The following is a 20,672-nucleotide window of genomic DNA, read 5'->3' on the forward strand; positions in this document are numbered from 1 at the left end:
CAGTTTTTAAATTTATTGCATTTTCATGCCTCCGTTTATCGCATATAAGTTGGTGTCATTTTATATTTTCGTTTCCATAACGATTTTGCTATTTTACTTTTTAATTTTTATTAAGGTTAGATTAAATTTGTCAAAAAAGTGTCAAAACGTCCGTTATCGCATGAACGGGTCCGTTGACGGGCTGAAGTAAAATATTTACGGATGAAAAGTGGCGCGAAAACGCTATGACCAATCAGAGCACCGTCGGACCAACGTATCAACGTATAACGGATGCATAAAAATATGGTAAATAAAAATTGCATTTTAAATTTCAATCTAGAGTGCCATGACTATGTTAAAAACACTATTTTTTAGTCAAGGAGCCTTGGAAAAATAGATTTGACCGTTTAATGTTTTTAGTGTCTTGTCCTGACGGGTTAAAAAATACCCAAATCGTATTTTTAATCATATCTCAATTTTTTCAAATGGGACGAAGGTGGCTCATTAGCATATTTTGAAAAAACCTTTTTTTTACGAATAATTTGATACCACACGCTTGGTATTTCGAGTCAAATTTTCCTTACAAACCGCAACTTATAATTTCAAATAAACCATATGCGAAAATGTCAAAGTTGGCATATGATATGTCATTCTATCCAGAGTGTTATTTTCCATCGAATAAAGTAAAAAAATACCGAGGGTGCCATTTAAAAATCAAAAGTTGTAGTAATTTCCGGTGAAACAGGAAGTGACCGAAAACAATTGAATGCGCCAATCAGTCCTAATTAATGTCATATACTAACATACCAAATCTCGTTTTTTTAACTGAAAAAATAAAAAAATATTTAGGGGTGAGCCACTTTTGAAGACTCTATAACTATCTAACTATACAGAATTTTAATGTTTATTTAGAAAATTTCAAAACATATTTAAGAACAAAATTATTTGCGTGTATCTTTATTAAATGAATCCCTACAATGGTGATCTATTAAAAATCTAATTTCTTTTGTTAAAACCTGAATATGTGCAGTGGGTTTAATTAAATTATAATGCTTGTAATTCTAAAAATATATTTGACCTTTATAATATAAGGTTATTTTACTAAAATAACTGCTTAAATTTGTTGCATGCACCATGATATACCAAAGTTTTGATAAATCTTGTGAAAAAACTGAACAAGTTCAGTGTGTCTTTCGTAAAACATAAATTTAATGTGTTTCATATATGAGACGAACTTTTTTTTGAACGAGCTTTTTTAATTTCCTGTTGATCCGGATATAATATGCATTAATTTGCCATGCAACAACACGACAAAGTTTCTAGACTGTTCACCCGTCCATTTACTGACATAGTCTACTGTCGCTTAAAAGCCATAGATCCCAGCATAAATAAAAAAAAAATCAAAGAAAAAGGATACTTCGAAACTGAACTTTTGCCATTTTTTATCATACTCCTACATCAAAGTTGAAATTCGTGTTTACTAGTTTGTTACGAGAAATTTAAGGTTTTCATAATTAATAGAAAAAAAATGATATGATTCATATTCGATATTAATCTATTTTACTAATCACCTTTCGATGTTTCTTCAGATAATTACATTTGAATTTAATTATTTTTAAATATCTGATACATACCGGGAGAGTTTTCTACGATGTTCTGTATGGGTATCTCGGAAACTACTGGCAATAGAGACTCGGTTAAACGGGGAAAAATTGCACTTTTGTGGGGTCATAAATATGCGCCTTTCAGATTTTTGAAAAAGTTCATGGCTTACTAGATATTTCGAAAAAAAAGCAAATTTCGGCTATTTTAAAAATGGTCTCTAATTCTATTAGGTATAATCTATTTTAGACAAAAAGTTTTCAGATAAAAGTTGTAGATAATCACATCCTTAATGAGATCGTGTTCTCCGTTTCTTTCTAAAGCCTGTCATTTTTGACATATGACACAAACTTATGTTTTTTCAAATGGAAACCATAGTTGGCCATGACTTTATAAAAAGCGCCATTTTTTAAGCTTTTCGGTGATATAAGCTATAATATGTTTTTTAGCCAATTCTTATTTTTCTTGACTAATTTGACTGAGTTGGTATGGTATTCTTATTTTGTTATTTATTTAATTATTATGATTTATGACTTATAAAAGACAAAATATTTGATTAAACAGTTCTTTACAATTTACATTCTACACAAACTTAAACTTAAAAAGTAATATCACTACATACAGTTTAAGTTATTTTAGAAAATATTCAAAAAATATACCGCATAAAAAAATATGTCAGGTGATCGAGGAGGCTCATGCAATTGGTCTACTCTTCCTATCCTTAAGTTTAAATAATTATGATATAAATAATTTTTAACATTTTTTTCATTATGGGGGGAGAGTGTCATAATGAAAGCCATGTTGGAACCACTCTATTGATGCGCGAGTCTCTAAATTTAACTTTTCTATCCTGTCTTGAAAACCGTTCTCTAAAAAGCGTATGTAATGCATCCTCGAAAATGTATGGCCAAGAAAAGTTAAAATAATAATCCTACACGCTTTTCTTCATTTGAAAAATTCATGTTTACAATTTTCGGTTATTTTAATTTACAAATTTTGGATGTAGCAACGACGATTGAACTTGTTTCCATGGCTAACTAAGTGAAATTGTTTAAAAATGATAAGAATTGGCTATAACTTCGAAAAAAAAAACATATTATAGTTTATATCACTGAAAATCTTAAAAAATTGCACTTTTTATGAAGTCACGGCCAACTATGGTTTCTATTTAAAAAAAAAAAACATAACTTTCTGTCATATTGTCATATGTCAAAAATGACAGACTTTAGAAAAAAAGTAGAACACAATTTCATTAAGGATGTGATTATCTACAACTTTTATCTGAAAACTGTCTAAAATAGATTATAATGGAATTAGAGACCATTTTTAAAATAGCCAAAATTTGTTTTTTTTCGAAATATCTAGAAAGCCATGAACTTTTTCAAAAATCTTTATGACCCCACAAAACTGCAATTCTTTCCCCATTTAACCGACTCTCTATCTCCAATAGTTTCCGAGATACCCATAGAGAACATCGTAGAAAACTCACCCTGTATATTGAATTCTGGATACCGAAATTGAAGAGAAATCGCTGTGTTTAAGAGTGAAGTACGATATACTAGAAGCAATGCTTGAGTTTTATTTTTATAAGAGATTTTGTCAAGTCTACAAGGAATTAATCGCATACACATAACACACGCACACATATTCCCCGCCCGTTTGGCCTTTTGTTCGGCTATTTTTAACCTCGCCTTACCGTTAATAATATCGTCAACTTTCACCTGTATACCGTAGTTCGATGACTCCTCCTCCTCCCCTGTTACCTCACTCATCTTTTGACAGGTAAATATCAGGCGAGCTTTGGGGCACATCAGCGCTAATGTTTTGTTTGTTTCGGTAATTTGGCAGGGTGTTCGGTAGAGGGGAAAATAATAACGCTTGCTATGGTCTACCGATGCTGTTTTTTTCTGTGTTTTAGGCTTAAAAAAAGTCGTTAAAATGGATATGGGCCACTGCAACCGCACTATTGTACCGTGTACGTAGATTCCTCTAAATATAAGTAGATACATTTATTGTTCTTTTAAATGTTATAACGTTCTAGTATTTAGGTACTATGCGATAGAAAAAAAAACGGCGTCAAGGATGGCTGGGGAATGATAACCGATGATAATTTCGGCGGGGTTAAGCCCTAGACGTCATTAGTTAGTTGCTTACTACCAGCTTTGACTGTTTTTCTGTCTTGGTTATTTTTCTGCCGTAAGTTGTAGCGAATATTCTACTATATTTGATACATGTTATTGATTAAACTTTTAGTTACGTAATCGAGGGTGCAATTTTTAAATTCATTGTTGCCAACCATGGACTTATTCGGCGCCGGGCTGGCTAACTGGAATTTAAATTTCCCGCTGGGGTTTCAGGTTCAGGTGGTAGCTCTGCTGGAAAAAATGTCAAGTTGCCACATTTCCTGACATTATCATTCGTTTTGACACTTTATTTTTGTATTACGAGTTTATGTTTAAATGAATTGTGTTGTGATATTTTAAGCTTAAAATTTTTTACTAGTAGTGCTTGCAGTCGAACATTGTTCTTTTTAGAACCTCTTTTAGTGCGAAGTGGTACAAGATAGCTTAATTGCCGGAAAAAACTCATTGCAACTTTATTAGAATATTTTGAACGGGAAAGCGGTAGTAATGGCCGTTTATGTCCTTTAAATGCTGTTAAGAAGGTGAGTTTTGTTGATATAAATAATAACTGTTTATACAGGGTGCTACAAATTCGAGGTACGAACATTGGTAACTCGGTAACCGTAATAGATATAAATATGGTTAAATTGGGGCAAAGTTGCGCTTCGGGATGTTCACCAAGATGCCATCAAAAAAGTTTTAAAAATTTCAAGGATTGCTGAGTTTTTCAGAAAAAACGGATATTTTTGAAAATCAATTTTATTTTTTCCTGTAGATAATTTTTAGAAAATCAAAAAACGAATTGCACATTCTCGTAGCCACTTTATGAGGGCTATCTGATAGTAATTTTAGATTTTCAAATCGGCTGATAATTTGTGAGATACAGAGGCCAACTTAATTTGTTTAAATACGGACCTGCATTTTTTATTTCAGATTTTGAAAGAACTCGCTCTCTTGAGTACAACGATATGCCACACTTAATATCTTTTTTTGTTTTGGAAATTTGGACACAATTTATTTAAACTAATTTCAAGTCCGGCTCTGTTTTTTTTAATATTTAATATATTCATCGTTACAATATTGAAAAGCTTTCAAATTTAACAGTGACGTGGGGGGTTGAATACGGAAAATCAAATGCAATAAAATAATAAAAAATAATAACAACAACAACAAAACAACAAACAACCCTTTATTGTGCAAAAAGCCAAAACAGCTTCATCGACAAAGCACTCACAAACAACAAAATCACAAAAAAATACAAACAACAAAAAATACACAATACAAATAATACAATTCAAAAAAATTTAAGTCTTTAAAATTACAAAAAGAATATACATGGACAATTTTAGAACAGTACGCAGTAAATAGATATAATTTTAAAGTTATAGAATATTAAATACTTGACCTTTGACCAGTGTTGAGATGATAAAAATTTTAAAATTCAAAATTGTTCATAATTAAACATCAACAAAAAAGTCGTTTACCGCATATAGGGCTCTCTCCAGTAGGTATGATTTTAGAGCCTTGCGAAATGCGGGAAAGAACGAAAGCGATTTGATATTCAAAGGCAGATGATTGTACATTTTTTTGGCATTGTACAGTATTGAACCCTTAACTAGTTCTGAGCTCGGGGTTGGCAGATAAAGATCGTGCTCTGCATTCCTAAGTGGATAGTTATGAGATGGCTTTTCGGGAATAGCAGGTATGTGCTTGCGGATTAAGCAAACGGATTCAAAAATGAATAAAGAAGGAAGAGTCAGTATTTTCAAATTTTTAAAGAAATTCTGGCAGTGAGTTCTACTGTTCAGTCCCAATAAATATCGAACTGCTCTCTTTGAAGTATGAAAACACGATCAAATTTTGTTGCGCAGCAAGTACCCCAGAATGGAAGGGCATAACGAAGATGTGACTCAAAAAGGGCATAATAGGCTATTCTAGAGGTTGAGAAGTTAAGTTCCTTAGAAACTGATCTTAGTGCAAAACAGGCAGCGCTTAGTTTCTTTGATAGAGCTTCAATGTGAAAGTCCCATTTTAACGAGTTGTCTACAAGAAGTCCTAAGAATTTCACAGAGTCCACGACGTCAATAGTAGTGTTATTAAAAATGATACATCTTGATAGGTCGAGGCATAGGAGATTAGAATCGCACCAAGACTTAATGGTGCATAAGTCATTGGATATAGTATCATATAGCGCCGCAACATCTGGGCCGCTCCAAGTGAAACTAGTATCGTCCGCAAAGAGGCAGATTTTACCGCTAATGTCTAGATTTGCAATGTCGTTGATAAACACCAGAAACAAAATAGGGCCAAGTACTGAACCCTGAGGGACACCACATTCTAATATAAATCAAATGTAATATAAACAATCAAATCATTTCCCCGGAAGATGGATTGGAAATGGTAGAGCAGTATAATGGCCAGCGAGGTACCTGGACCGTCTGATGACATCAAGTAATTCGACAGGTCCAAATTTTACAGAAAAGTGAAATCAACACATCTCGGCAATTACAATTTACAATAAAGAGTACAAAATGCATTCGAAAGTATAAGAGGATCTATTCAAAAGCTATAAATAAAATTGAACGAAAAATAAATTTGTGCAATAGGGAGGGTGGTAACCCTTTCGAACATGTAGACTATGTAAAGCATTAGAAACTAGTTTGTAGTTAATTTATTCATAATAACTACGATTAATATTATGCAAATTATTAGATTGTACACTAAGAATTTCAAATTCACAATAAGAAAAGTTAAAAATAATATCTTTAAATTGCTGATCTGGATATTACTTATTTGAATTTTTCAATTGGCTCAATTTTCCTTATTCAATGTTAATTAGCACTGATCAATACTGTTGAAATGAATATAATCAGATTAAATAATTTAGAAAACAGAGTCGGGCTTGATTTTTTTTTAAATAATAATTAAATAGTTTTGTTGCTGTTAAGGTACCCAAAATAAACAAAAAAGTATAAAGTGTGACATATCATTGTACTCAGGAGACTGAGTTCTTTCAAAATCTGAAATAAAAAATGCAGGTCCGTATTTAAAAAAATTAAGTTGGCCTTTGTATCTCACAAATTATCAGCTAATTTGGAAATCTAAAAATACTATCAGATAGCCCTAACAAAGTGGCTATGAGAATGTGCAATTAGTTTTTTGATTTTCTAAAAAGTAACGACAGGAAAAAATAAAATAAATTTTCAAAAGAATCCGTTTTTTCCAAAAAACTCAGCAATCCTTGAAATGTTTAAAACTTTTTTGATGGCATCTTGGTGAACAGCCCAAGGCGCAACTTTGCCCCAATTTAACCATCTTCGTATCTATTACGGTTTCCGAAATACCAATGCTCGTACCTCGAATTTGTAGCACCCTGTATATTTATAATTAATTTAATTTTGTTTCCTAAAATATTTTGATTAAAAGATAATATGTAAAAGTGGGCAACGCTGTGCCGGTTAAGCTTAATCACGTGACTAAAAGTTTATTTGATATGAACTATATGAACTTGTTGTGTTTTTAACAATTTGTTTTAACCATAGACTTAAAATAAAATATAGACTACACTATTTACATCTCAACGCGGACAAACAACCTTTTTTGTACACATGTTTACTTCTGGGTACAGTCGACCGAGCCTTCCTCATCCAGCCTATGTTGTCACGTCTTTAATATTATCAATATTTTTTTTCTTGTAATACACATATATTGAGATATTAATACTACAGTTTAATAAAGTAGGTTTTAATATTCCATAGATGTATTAAATAGTCCTTATACTACTAAATTATAAGTCGGATACTGTTTAATAAGGATAAGTTCTTTACAATATGACAACACCGATTAGAGGCGAGGGAGCCTATTCATTCATTTATTACCTTGTAGTACGTGTCGCACGTGTGCAGTAAAGCTTTGTTGCCGCTATCTCCCCGGCTGTATTAACGCATTTTCTTAGCTTGTAGTCCTTAAGTGTTTATTTTATTGACTTTTTCTGTTCAAAAACTATAAAATATGGTTCGCCAGTGCCAAATTTGTAAAGAAATTTGACTTAAATAATCCATTTAAGTCTTGAAACGACTTTTGACCGGTAGGCAACTCTCAATTTACCCATTGGCAGTCAGTGGCGTTGTTGTAGAAAGGCGCTTATTTATATAATATTTTAGTAAAATGTAAAATCTGAATTTTTTTCTTTTACATTACATTTACTTACTTACATTGTAACAAAATCATAATTATAACTCTGTTAATAATTAATAATGTTTTTATTAAAAATATATTCCGGTTTATTCTAAAATTATCTTCAGAATCTAAAATAACATACAAGAATTTTAAAATGATATTACATTATGAAACAATATTTTTTAATATACCGGGTCGTCTCAAAAGTGGCTCAACCCCATAACTTTTTTTATTTTTTCAGATAAAAAAACAGATTTGTATGTTAGTAGGTATATGACATAAATTAGGATTTATTGGACGTATTCAATTGTTTTTGGTCTCTTCCTGTTTCACCGAAATGATTACATCTTTTGATTTTTAAAGGCACCCTCGGTATATTGCTACTTTATTCGATAAAAAATGACACACATATCCTATTTTAAATTTCCAGTTTTTTTCAATCCAGTTTTTTTCAATCCACTAAGTTTTAATCAAGGAGCCTTGGAAAAATAGTTTTGATCGTCTAATAGGTTTCGTGTCTTGTCTAGGCCGTTTAAAAGATGTACAAATCGTATTTTTAATCATATATATGTCAATTTTTTCAAATGGAACAAGGGTGACTCAGTAGCATATTTGGAAAAAGTATTTTTTTATGAATATATTGATACCACACACTTGGTATTTCGAGTCAAATTGTCGTTATGAACCGCGTGTTACAATTACAATTAAACCATATGCGAAAATGTCAAAAGTTGACATATGATATGTCATTCTATTCAGAGTGTCATTTTCTATCGAATAAAGTAGAAATATACCGAGGGTGCCGTTTAAAAATTAAAAGTTATAGTCATTTCCGGTGAAACAGGAAGTGACCAAAAACAATTGAATGCGTCAATCAATCCTAATTTATTTCATATACTAACATACTAAATCTTGTTTTTTTATTTGAAAATATAAAAAAATTATGGGGATGAGCCACTTTTGAGACGCACCCGGTATAATAAAGACAGTACTGAGTTAAATAAATGTAGTTTTTATTTTATCCACTTCCTATCACCTTCCTTGCTTTAATGGAACAGATTTATGTTTTCTCTAATTTACATAATAAGACATCACTTAACCAGAAAAAAAATTACAACAATCATATTTTTTCTCTCCCTGTCGCCGATTCTATTATATCTGTGGAATAGATCCTGTTTTTTGATTAATATTAGAGGTTGTAAAAGTTTGACTAAAATTAATAATTTATTATTAATTTCAAAAATTACCTAATTTCGATTATAAAATTTCTTCTATAACGTGTTTTTTATTATTTTTATCCTTTTTGGACTCTAAATTGTTTTTCTAAACTTTTATTTAAAAAACCTGTCCTAAATCTTAATAAAATATAAAAAATACGATATATTTTTAATTTAATTATAGCTTCATTAAAATAAAAAAATTACCCGGCTATGATACGGAGAGTTCAGGTGTACTTGAGAAACGAAAGACAGTGTTGTGTTTCTCGACAGAGTCGTCAGGGAACGACCGTTACGACAGAGACAACCTATCTATCGCTCGTGTCGCATTCGTTATAACCTAAAACCATAACAAGACAGTGTCTGACCGCATGTTCCAGCTATTTATGAATGAGATGCTCAGTCTATATTTTATTTTAAGTCTATGGTTTTAACTGATTCGAGAGTGGGTATTTCATTTTTAATGGGAATCAGGAAATTTTTATTCAAACATTTTTTTTTATTTTGTTCGTCACATCAATAACTGTCTGTTTATGTTTAAGAGACACTCCTGTATCGCTTGTTCTGAAACTCCAGCAGGCCTCACAGGAAATTAGGGCAATATCGGGTTGTAAATTAGAACAGTAACTTCATTAACTAGTTTCGATGACGCTTTAGAAACTCCGCTCCAACAATAAATGAACTTGTCGGGTCTAAATTGGAATCGGCAGGTTCAGTTCAGTTGGATAAAACATAAAATACCTGTCGTGTAGCTTAAAAAAACTATATTTATTCATTTTGCTCTAGTTCTTTTAATTATTGAACACAGAATTGAAACGATTCATGATTATAATATACAGGGTCCGGCAATAGTGCGTCGGGCATCTGTAGCACCTAGAGTAAAAAATTTGGGAATTTTGCTTAAGTGCAAACCTAAAATATGTACGAGGATGTATTCCAGGAAAATATTTTAACTTCTGTAGAATGACTCAAAAAAGTGTTAGTGGATAGGGATGATTTTTTTAAACAGCACCCTGTATATTATTGCATTTTTGGCTTTCTTTCAGATCACTTTACGTAATCCTAAAATATGAGTAAATATATTTCGATAGTTTCAAAGATATTAAAAAATAAATCAAAAATATATATTTTTCAGTCCTTCTTAAAAAAAATTCTGTAATAAATTAAAAATACAAGAACTGTTCTGAAATCAAAACTCTATTAGGTATTTACTTTAGATGTTCTTAGATCGCTATGAATATGGTAACCGTAAATCATACAGGATGTTCAATATGCTACGCCAAACTTTCTATAATATAAAATATTTTTTCTTTCTTTTATTTTCAAAATGGAACACCTGTATATTATATTTTTATTAGATGGAGAGTTAAAAAATGAACATCTTTTGTATTTATAGTATTTCAAAATTTTTAATAGTTTTGCAGATACACGCAGTATTATTTCATAAATATGGCGCTTTTAGTGGTAAAATACCAGAGAAAAATCATTGGGTGGCTTTGATTAAAATTTACTGTGAAAAATGCCATATGAAATATAAAACCGCGAATATCTGCGAAACCGTTAAAAAATTTGAAATACTCTAAATACGAAAAATTTTCATTTTTTAATTCTCCATATATTGAGAAAATAATATACAGGGTGTTCCATTTAAAAAAATGAAGAAAAATTATTTTATTTTTTAGAAAGTTGGGCGTAGAATTTTGAACATCCTGTATGATTTACGATGTCCATATTTATAGCAAAAGTAAGTACAGTTTGATTTCAGGACAGTTCTTGTATTATTAATATTTTTTTTAAGAAAGGCTAAAAAATATATAATTTTTAATTATTTAATAATATCTCTGAAATTATTGAAATACATATATTTACTCATGTCTTAGGATTATGTATAAAGTGAATTATGAAAAATCTGAAAGGAAGCCAAAAATACAATAATATACAGGGTGTTCCATTTAAACACATACTTTAGGTTTTCACTTAAACAAAGTTTCCAAATTTTTTATTCTAGGAGCTACAGATGCCCGACGCACTATTGCCGGACCCTGTATAGCGATTTGTTTTTTTTTCAAATTATTATCATGATTAAAGTTAAAATTCCTGATAAGGTATGAGAGAAATAAAACTTATTATATACCAAAAATTTAATTGGTAGGTGTTGGTGGTTTCTAAATTTTTGATGGGTCTACCAGCCAATAACTGACAATTATTTGCAACTGATTTAAATATTATAGCAGTTTTGGTATATGAAGATATCATTTTAAGAAATCCCGTTTTATGGTATAAATTGAGAAATGGTGTAACTGCCTGCCGTTATCTCGCAGAAAAGCACAGATGCATCCATTGTCTGGCTGTAATTAATGCTTTTAACGCCGTTTCTAATGCACTACACTGTATGAATAACGTGCCTATTTATAAGTAAAACAATGAAGCTTATAAATACTAGAAACCGTGCTAGAAACAGTAATTTCCTTGAGATATTTTTATTTCTTTGCCATCTAAATATAAAAAAAATAATACAAACCAACAAGACACAAACACATATGTTTTTTTTTAAACGGAAACCATAGTTGGCCATGACTTCATAAAAAGCGCCATTTTTTAAACTTTTCAGCGATATAAGCTATAATATGTTTTTTTCACAAAATTACTTAGTTATAGCCATTGCCTGGAAACTTATATGGTGAAATTTTGATAAAATAATTTAGTATTCACTAAAAACACGGTATATCGCTAGTGGCAGGGAAAATAATTTTTAGAGGTTACTAGTTTATTTGGTTGCCTGTGATATGCATATACAGGGTGTTTCCTAATTAATCTAAAAAATAAAAAATCGTTAGAAAACGGCTTAAGGAGGGCTCTTAATAAGTATATTCATTTTTTTCTCGGCAACCGTTTGATGAACAAGAAAAACTCAAAAGATCAATTTTGTTGAAAAAGGATGGCCAGTCAAGAAAAAAATATATTTTCTTTAAAAAAGCAGTAGTGTACCATTTATGTTAAGCAAAATATCGAGTTTTTTTTAATTTTTAACACCCTATAGATCAGAAAGGAAGTACTTTAGACCCAATGGTTCTATAAAAATTATTTTAAGAACACATCAGGAATCACACCATAATTTTTTAGACTAATTAGAAAACACCCTGTATATTGTCAACTTGACAATGATTGTTGATAAATCAAAAAATACCTTTTCTGTGAAAAAGCCCGATTTTTGCAGGAAAAATTTTGGTTTTTGTTGAATTTGAGCCTGCGTCTGCAAATACCGGTATGGTTTTTAATATTCTGTCTATCTAAATTTTAAATATCATAGTCAGAAATAGTTTTATTATTTATTAACTGTAAAAATGGTATACTTATAAATTTTATCAAATATTGTGATTTACTTTGTAGTCAAAATTTATATTTAATAAACTGTAAAATATATATATTCTTATGTTTTATTAAAGTTACTCTGATATACTAATATATCAGTGTAACTTTAAAACTAAATCCTTTGAAATCAAATATAAACATAAAAAATATTTACAGCAGAAAAGGCGAAGGCGCTGGGTTAAACGTAGTCTCTACTAAGAACACGGAGGGGCGCTTTGACCCAAAATTTTACTATTAAGTTTCATATCTATCTTAATAGAAGATTATTTTCTTTTATCTATGGTTATAGCCAATTCTTATCTTTCTTGACTAATTTCACTTAGTTAGTCATGGAAACAAGTTCAATCGTCGTTGCTCTCAGAAATGTGAAACTGTCACATCCAAACTTTGTAAATTAGAATAAACGAAAATTGTAAATATGAATTTTTCAAATGAAAAAAAGTCTGTAAGATTATTGGTTCAACTTTTCTTGGCCATGCAGTTTCGAGGATACGTTGACCGGTAAACGTTTACGTTTTTGAGAGAACTGTTTTCAAGACATGTTAGAAAAGTTAAATTTAGTTAGATACTCTCGCATTAATAGAGTGGTTCCAACATGATTTTCATTATGACCCACCAGCCCCCCCTCCACAATGAAAGAAATGTTAAAAATAATTTATATCATAATTATGTAGACTCAGGGATAGAAAGAGGTGGACCAATTGCATGGGCCTCCTAGATCATCTGACCTATTCATTTTAGATTTTTTCAGGCGATACGGTTAACAACAAGGTTTACAAAAGAACTTATGAATTAAGAGAGGCACTCGAAGAGGCAGTACAGGAGAAGTTTAATTAAGTCGACTGGTCGTTCTGTGGGAATAGCTAGAAATTCAGTTTTAAAATGATGCATTTATATTACTCATAACAATGGAAAATTTCGTGAACATTTTCTAAAATAACTTAAAGTGTATGTAGTGATATATTTTTTTTAAGTTTTTAGTTTGTGTAATAATATATTTTGCCGTTTAATAATATATTTTGTCTTTCTATAAGTTATAAATCATAACAAAATAAAACACCATGCCAACTAAATGAAATTAATCAAGAAAGATAAGAATAAGTCAGTAATTATTCGAAAAAAAAACATTATAGCTTATTACCGCTGAAAAGCTTATTAATGGCGCGTTTTATAAAGTCATAGCCAACTATGGATTCCATTTAAAAAAACATATGTTTGTGTCATATCTGTCATTTTTGACATATGACAACAAAATCAATAAGCTTAGTGTAGCACTTTTTTTTATTAGAAATGTCACATTTTTGCTACTGGAATTAAGCTCACATAAAAAGTTTTCAGATAACGCCAACTAATTACTTATTTTACTAAAATTGATAAAAGCTGTTGCCTTTTCTGTAATGGACGTTCGAAAAGAAGGTAAAAAGAACTGTTTTTTTTTCTTGGCACTTAATTAAACCTAAGTAATATTAGGTTATGGCAATTTATTTGAAGGCAACAAAAATAGTATTTTTACATTTTTGCTTGTCACTCTTTAAGATTTTTAACTACTTTCCCTTTCAAATCCTCTTAAACGACATGATAATACTTGTTGCTTAAAGTATATTGCATATAAATTAATTGCCACTGGCTGCCGCGAATTGCCGCCGGATCTTATACCGGGTGGTTATTTGACTTTTTGTCTTAAAATAAAAGTAACTTATTTTTTCCTCTTCGTGTCAACTTATTTCGTGGATATACTGTATATCAATTGACAATAAAATTGTATTTATAAAATGAAACAACTGTGTCTCTTTTATTTTTTCAACATTTAAAATAAATTTGACCTCTTCAATATGAAAAAACATGTACTATGTGCAAACATAATCTATGTATACCTTTCCGAATGGTTAGAATTTAAAATGCAAATCACACGAACTGGGCCCAATTTTTTTAATAAATATTACATTAAGTTTTTTATATACATTTATTTAGCATTTGTTATCAATTTCTATTAAAAAAAGTGCAGTCAAGCTATATCTAGATATCTAACAGTTATTACCGCGCAGCTAATTAAGGGGAACCACTGTGCATCGTAGGAAACACCCTGTATGTACATTATTTTTTTCTATGAAGAAAATGTTTCTATTTTTAGCTATCTGTTCCGTTCTACGAAATTCTAGACGCACTGTATATTTTAAAAATTTAATTTTTACGATAGAATTATTACGAGCGCTGCGCTATTAGAGTTCGTCGTTTTATGACGGTGTAGTAAAAGACGGTAATTGGATAATTAACCGAAGCAAATTCAATAAAACTTGAGGTCAAATATCAGTCGGTATGGTCATTTCGACATTCCTGTAGTACTACTTATGAAATGTAATTGTGTCGTTAATAACTGTATTTTAAATAATAACTTTTGTCAACTACATGGTAATAGATTTTTCTTTCATAGTGATCAGCATAACTTGTATATTAATTATTTCTGATGTCAGATGATTCGTACTTAGTTTGCTATAAATATTGTTTTCGTAAATTATACAGGATGTTCAAAATTCTACGCCAAACTTTCTAAAATATAAAATAATTAATTTTTCTTCGTTTTTTTTTAATGGAACACCCTGTATATCATTTTTTTAATAGGCGGAGAATGAACAATTTTTGTATTTACAGTATTTCAAAAATTTTAACGGTTGTGCAGATATTCGCGGTTTTATATTTCATATGACATTTTCCACAGTAAATTTTAATTTTATTTGAATTCATTCGCATAGAAGTTAAAATATTTTCCTAAAATACATCCAAGTGGTTTAAACTTAAACAAAATTCTTAAGTTTTTTTATTCTAGAAGCTACAGATGCCTGACGCACTATTGCCGGACCCTGTATAATAACATAATATACAGGGTGGTTCGAACTGTATTCCGGAAACTTCGGCAGCATATTCTGCAGATAAAAATGAGTAAAAAAGTTCGTATAAATGTATGTTCTAAAATGCATAGTTTTGCAGATACAGGGTGTAGAAATTTCATTTTTATTTCAATTTGTTTCAAATAATTTCTGAAGTTACGTCAATATTTAGATGAAAATTGGTGTGTGGGAGTTTGTTGACATGAGAAATTTGATTTTGATGTCATTATGACTCCTATTTGTTGGGGGCGTCACCTACATGTGTTTTAACTGCTTTGAAGAGTAATAACTTTTCGCCCGTACCCCGTACCTGTATAAAACCACCTAGTGAAAAAATATACATTTCCAACGTAAAAAATGTCTCTTGGTAAAAATACGAGCAACCGTTCTCACGATATTTAAAATGGAAATAGTCAATGTATGTCATTATTGACAAAAAATAAACATTTGACCGAAATGATAAATTTTGGAACTTTTTATTTTTTTAAAATTAATCATAAATTTTTCTTCGAAAAAATGATGATAAAACAGTTTCTGTTGAACTTTTGGCACAAAACATTTCAAATTAATGATTCCACTTTAATAACTATTTAGTATTATGTAAGTATTAGTAATATAATGGAAAATATAAATTTCTTGCAGTTTTTAGGTATATAATAAAATTATATAAGAGTTTCTTGCCTTGAACTGCTAATATAGAAATTAATTCCACGCTGTGCTCGACATACTGTGGATCAACCTGCTCTCACTACCGGTTTCGGGGCCCTACCCCATCATCAGGTGAGCTTGGGTCTTTCCACAATATGTCTAGCACAGCGTGGAATTAATTTCTATATTAGAAGTTCAAGGCAAGAAACTCTTATATAATTTTATTATATACCTAAAAACTGCAAGAAATTTATTTTCCATTATATAATTTTGGCTAGCCGAAAAAAGCCTTTATTTACTATCGATAGTTGTGCCTCGGTGGTACGAAAGTACTACCATTGCACGCAGGCCGCTATCTCGCGATGCGGGACTTAATATCTTACCGCTACTTTACGACAAGTCGTGTATATATACTCTGCGCTGTGCTCGACATATTGTGGAAAGACCCAAGCTCACCTGATGATGGGGTTGGGCCCCGAAACCGGTAGTGAGAGCAGGTTGATCCACATTATGTCGAGCACAGCGTGGAATTAATTTCTATATTAGCAGTTCAAGGCAAGAAACTCTTATATAATTTTATTATAGTATTAGTAATAACATATTTAATTTATGTCATTGACGACAGGTATTGATAATTTGGATTCAAAATATCTTGAGAACCATTACTCGTAGCGATTTTTACCAAGAGACTTTTTCTACGTAAAAAACGTCGTAAATGTATATTTTTTTACTCAGTAGTTTTATACAGGTACGGACGAAAAGTTATTACTCTTAAACCAGTTAAAAATATGTAGGCGGCGCCCTCTACAAGTAGGAATCATATTGACATCAAAATCAAATTTCTCTTGTCAATAAACTCCCAGACACCAATTTTCATTCAAATATTGACATTACTTCAGAAATTATTTGAAAAAAATTGTAATAAGAATGAAACTTCTACACCCTGTATCTCCAGAACTAAGCATTTTTGGACATACATTTATACGAACTTTTTTACGTATTTTTATCTGCGGAATATGCTGCCGAAGTTTCCGGAATACAGTTCGGACCTCCCTGTATACGCTGCTAAATAGTTTCTATGTTGCTCTGATGGGGCTTTATACTTTATATCTTAATTCTTCTTTTTCTCATTTTATTTTTTGATCGGTCCTCGTACACGAATCCCGCAGAACAGCGTTGGCAGCTCGTTGGCCCGGCGTACGCTGCCGGCGACCCGGAGGCGCTTCCACTCGATCGATTGTCCACATCCGTTTTTATAAAAACGCCACCCGATCACTCGAACCTCCTTTTTCCGTCTCTCTCGTACTTGGGGACCGGATTCTATAACGCACTTTTTATCCGAGCGATCTTAGCCGCGATTTGCGCGAGGCGCTTACGAAAACGAGGCACGTAGTCGCGATTTGGTGCGGCGTTGTCGGGTCTGTTTATATTTCGTTAGAATTGGGTAATTTTAATTTGGGTTTTGCTTTTTAAATTAAGTGAGCTAAAAATCCTGCCTTCCGGGGATATTTTTTTCTCGGTTATTAGGTTCATTTTAACCCATAAATTCCATAGGTTAGTTTTTTTTTGCTCACCCTAATAAACAGTCCAATCCGTCTTTTTAGCGTTTTTTTCCATAGCAACTGTTAAAATTGCCTTAAATCTATCAAAAATAGTAGATAAAATAGTACTTTAACCGTAAGGGTAGATTTAATGATACTTTAACAGCGAGGATAGGTTAAAAATTTTATTTCTTCTCGCAGGTTTTTAATTGCTTCCATTTTTGAAAATTTTTATATTCCTTTTCATAAGTTATTCGGGATTTAAATGGAAGTAGTTTGGATATGGCGATGGCGTTTGTCGCCTCAGCCTGAATATCTGTTGGTAATTTACTTATTTCGTTTTGATTTCTGACTCCAATTCAATCAGCAATCGATACGAAAGAGAATTAAAAAATATTGACTCAAAACTGACAACTAAAGAAACAGCTTTATTTATTTGTCAAATTTTATAGAAACCAACGCCAACCCAGCACAATATTTTTTCCCGAAATTAATTTAGTCGCGATTTTATCGCTCGTGAATTAATCTTTTCGGTCGACGATAGAATACCATTTTATCGTCTTGTATAAAAAATAACTATTTCTTATTGAATTTGATAACTATTTTTCTGATATTATATGTACTCGATATGTGCTATACGTCGATACTAGTTTTGAAGCTTTTGTTAACATTTTAATACGTTTTTTTTGTAAGTAATTACTATACCACCTAAATAAGCAGCATACATCATAGGCGTAGTTAAAACATTTATCAAAAATGTAAATATAGCTTCAAGCAGCTAAGTTAAGAAAAATATGTGTCACGACACTGTTAGAAGGTATTGTAACAATTTGGTCTCGGGTGTTATTGGTTCTTGTATTCTTTAGTCGTTTGTGTCGACAGTAGTTAGTGTTTTTTATAAATTTTTATAGAACATTAAGGTTGTATTCCGTTGCAAAACCAGGCGAACCAGACCGGTAAACTACGGCAAAGAGCGGTTCGAAACATCGGTTTTATACGGAACGATTTGGTAAAATACTGGAAACGTCAAATGTTGATGTTTTCTAAATTTCAATACCTCTATTATAATTTATCTTTTATGCATTTTTAATGTACCTATTCTCTTATTTACGCTTGCTTCTTCTTTTCAATGAGGTTTAATATTGAAAAGTACTTTATTAATAAACTGTTAAACTCGTTAGACAGCTGAAGTGAATATTTGCAGATCCAATATTAAAACAGATCACTAATAAATAAACAAATCTAATCAATATTTATATTTTTATAGTTTACAAAACATTCACGATTACTTGTTGTCTTGTTTTTGATGTTTTCTTTAAATGTTCCCGACTTTAAGAAACAATGGCTGCATGATAAGTTTAAATGGTCCTAAAAAGTCATTCTATTTAGTTAATGAAATTTATTTACCTTTACTGCCTACCTCCACTGCTTTTGGATGAAAATACAAAATATTATTACAAATTTTAGAAATTAAATGAGAATTTCACTCGAACTTCCAATATTTGCTTGATTTCTGTCACATAAATGACATTGATTGACAAACAAAACCAGAAAAAAACAGCCTTTTAGCGCTGGTTTGTTTGGTGACAGCTTTGAATAAGAAGACTAAGGAAGGAGCATATCAAAAATCTTAGGTACACCGCGATAGGCCTCAAATATGGCCGACTTAAATTCCGGTTTATCAGTGTCGTTCTAATTTTATTTAAAAAATGTAAAACTATGATGTAGGGTAGACGTGGGGTAGACTGAATAATTTGTTGTTTTATTTTACGTTGTGAATGTTGGTAGTTATTAAAATTGTTATAAAAATATATAATTCTAATAAAAATAGATAAGTTAATAATTATTTATTAACACAAACATCCGATACGCTACTGAAGCAGGTAAGTCAAATTAACGTATCTAAATTCTTTGACATCTAATCTTTGACAAGTAATAAATAAAAGCTAAAATGCAAGAAAAATATATAATTTAGTTAATTTAAGTGAATTTCATAAATGATCGGTTTACTACACGTATGTATATTATATAGTCACTTACTAGCGAAAAGTTGTTCCATTATTTCACTCAATTTTTGCCGAGATCTACCGCACGCTACACAACCAACTATTTTAGAGTCTTTTTCGATAAATCGCGATAGTGTCACTGTTAATTAAGTGATGCCACAATTTCCATCTAGATTAACTACCTTTATACAACTATCAGTAGTAGAATAAATAATAAACAACATAAAATAAGCTCCGTAAAGACTGACAAATCCACAAAATTTCAAATCAAATTCAAATGTGTCAAATGAATCGTCAAACAGAACTGTCAAGGATCCCCACCCTAGAGTGCTTTTATGGTGCTTTTTCCGCCCACCATGCATGAATACATGGATAGCATTATGCTCCTTCCTTAGTCTTCTTATTCAAAGGGTGACAGTTATATCCGATTTTTCAGAAACCGTGTTCCGTAATAAGAAAACTTTCAGGAAACCGATAGAAACGGAACATAAAACCATAACCAAGGTAAGCAACGGAATGCACCCTAAATGAAAATTCTAACCACCTATCAACTTCCTGCGACATTCTTTTTCAATCTGGCAACACTGCTATACTCTGTCTCTGTCTCACGTCGGAGGTTAGCGTGTGACGCACCGCTAAAAGTGTATGTACGTCGCTTATGAAAATGCGCTCCGTTCGCTGTGATCAATTTTATCGTCTCTGTCTAGCACATTAATTTTTCTATGATTCTCTTCGATCGCAGTGCTTTTTACTAAGAACGGAGGTTCGTAGACTCTACTGGCGTAACTCGGTTACAGTTACGGAATTCCCTTTTGTCTGGCAACAGGATTGCGCCGTGGTCGTTCCAGCTGATTGTAAATGTGTTCGGTTCCTGTAGCACTCTTGCTCGATTAAAGTGTTGGAACAGTGTATATTATGTGAAATTAAAAGTAGGTGTTGCAGTGTACGATACATATAGTGTGTAGTTAGTAGTAGTACGATTCTGTGGATATATTATTGGCGGTATTTATGTTTTTGTTTTTCGGAAGTCACTGGAAGTCACTGGAGTCACTGCCAAAACTGTTCAAAAGACCAATTTAAAGACCAACAATAATAATTATTGATTTTATTAATATTCACA

The 20,672-nt window shown here is 31.3% G+C and overlaps 1 protein-coding gene across 6 annotated transcripts in view; it reads left to right on the plus strand.

Annotated features, from left to right (window-relative positions):
* The window catches only part of LOC115888107 (spectrin beta chain), a 100,297-nt gene that overhangs the window by 10,181 nt on the left and 69,444 nt on the right, over positions 1-20,672 (plus strand). The window contains exon 1 of one of the 6 annotated variants that reach the window (XM_030907685.1): positions 20,352-20,481. The exons of the other annotated variants lie outside the window; for them this stretch is intronic. The gene's annotated coding sequence lies outside the window, so the exon portion shown is untranslated. Of the gene's footprint in view, positions 1-20,351; positions 20,482-20,672 lie in introns of those variants that run through there. 6 annotated transcript variants of the gene reach the window in all.

This window comes from Sitophilus oryzae, unplaced genomic scaffold, assembly GCF_002938485.1.
Source record: "Sitophilus oryzae breed Bouriz unplaced genomic scaffold, Soryzae_2.0 scaffold_684_pilon_pilon, whole genome shotgun sequence".
NCBI classification, from domain to species: domain Eukaryota; kingdom Metazoa; phylum Arthropoda; class Insecta; order Coleoptera; family Curculionidae; genus Sitophilus; species Sitophilus oryzae.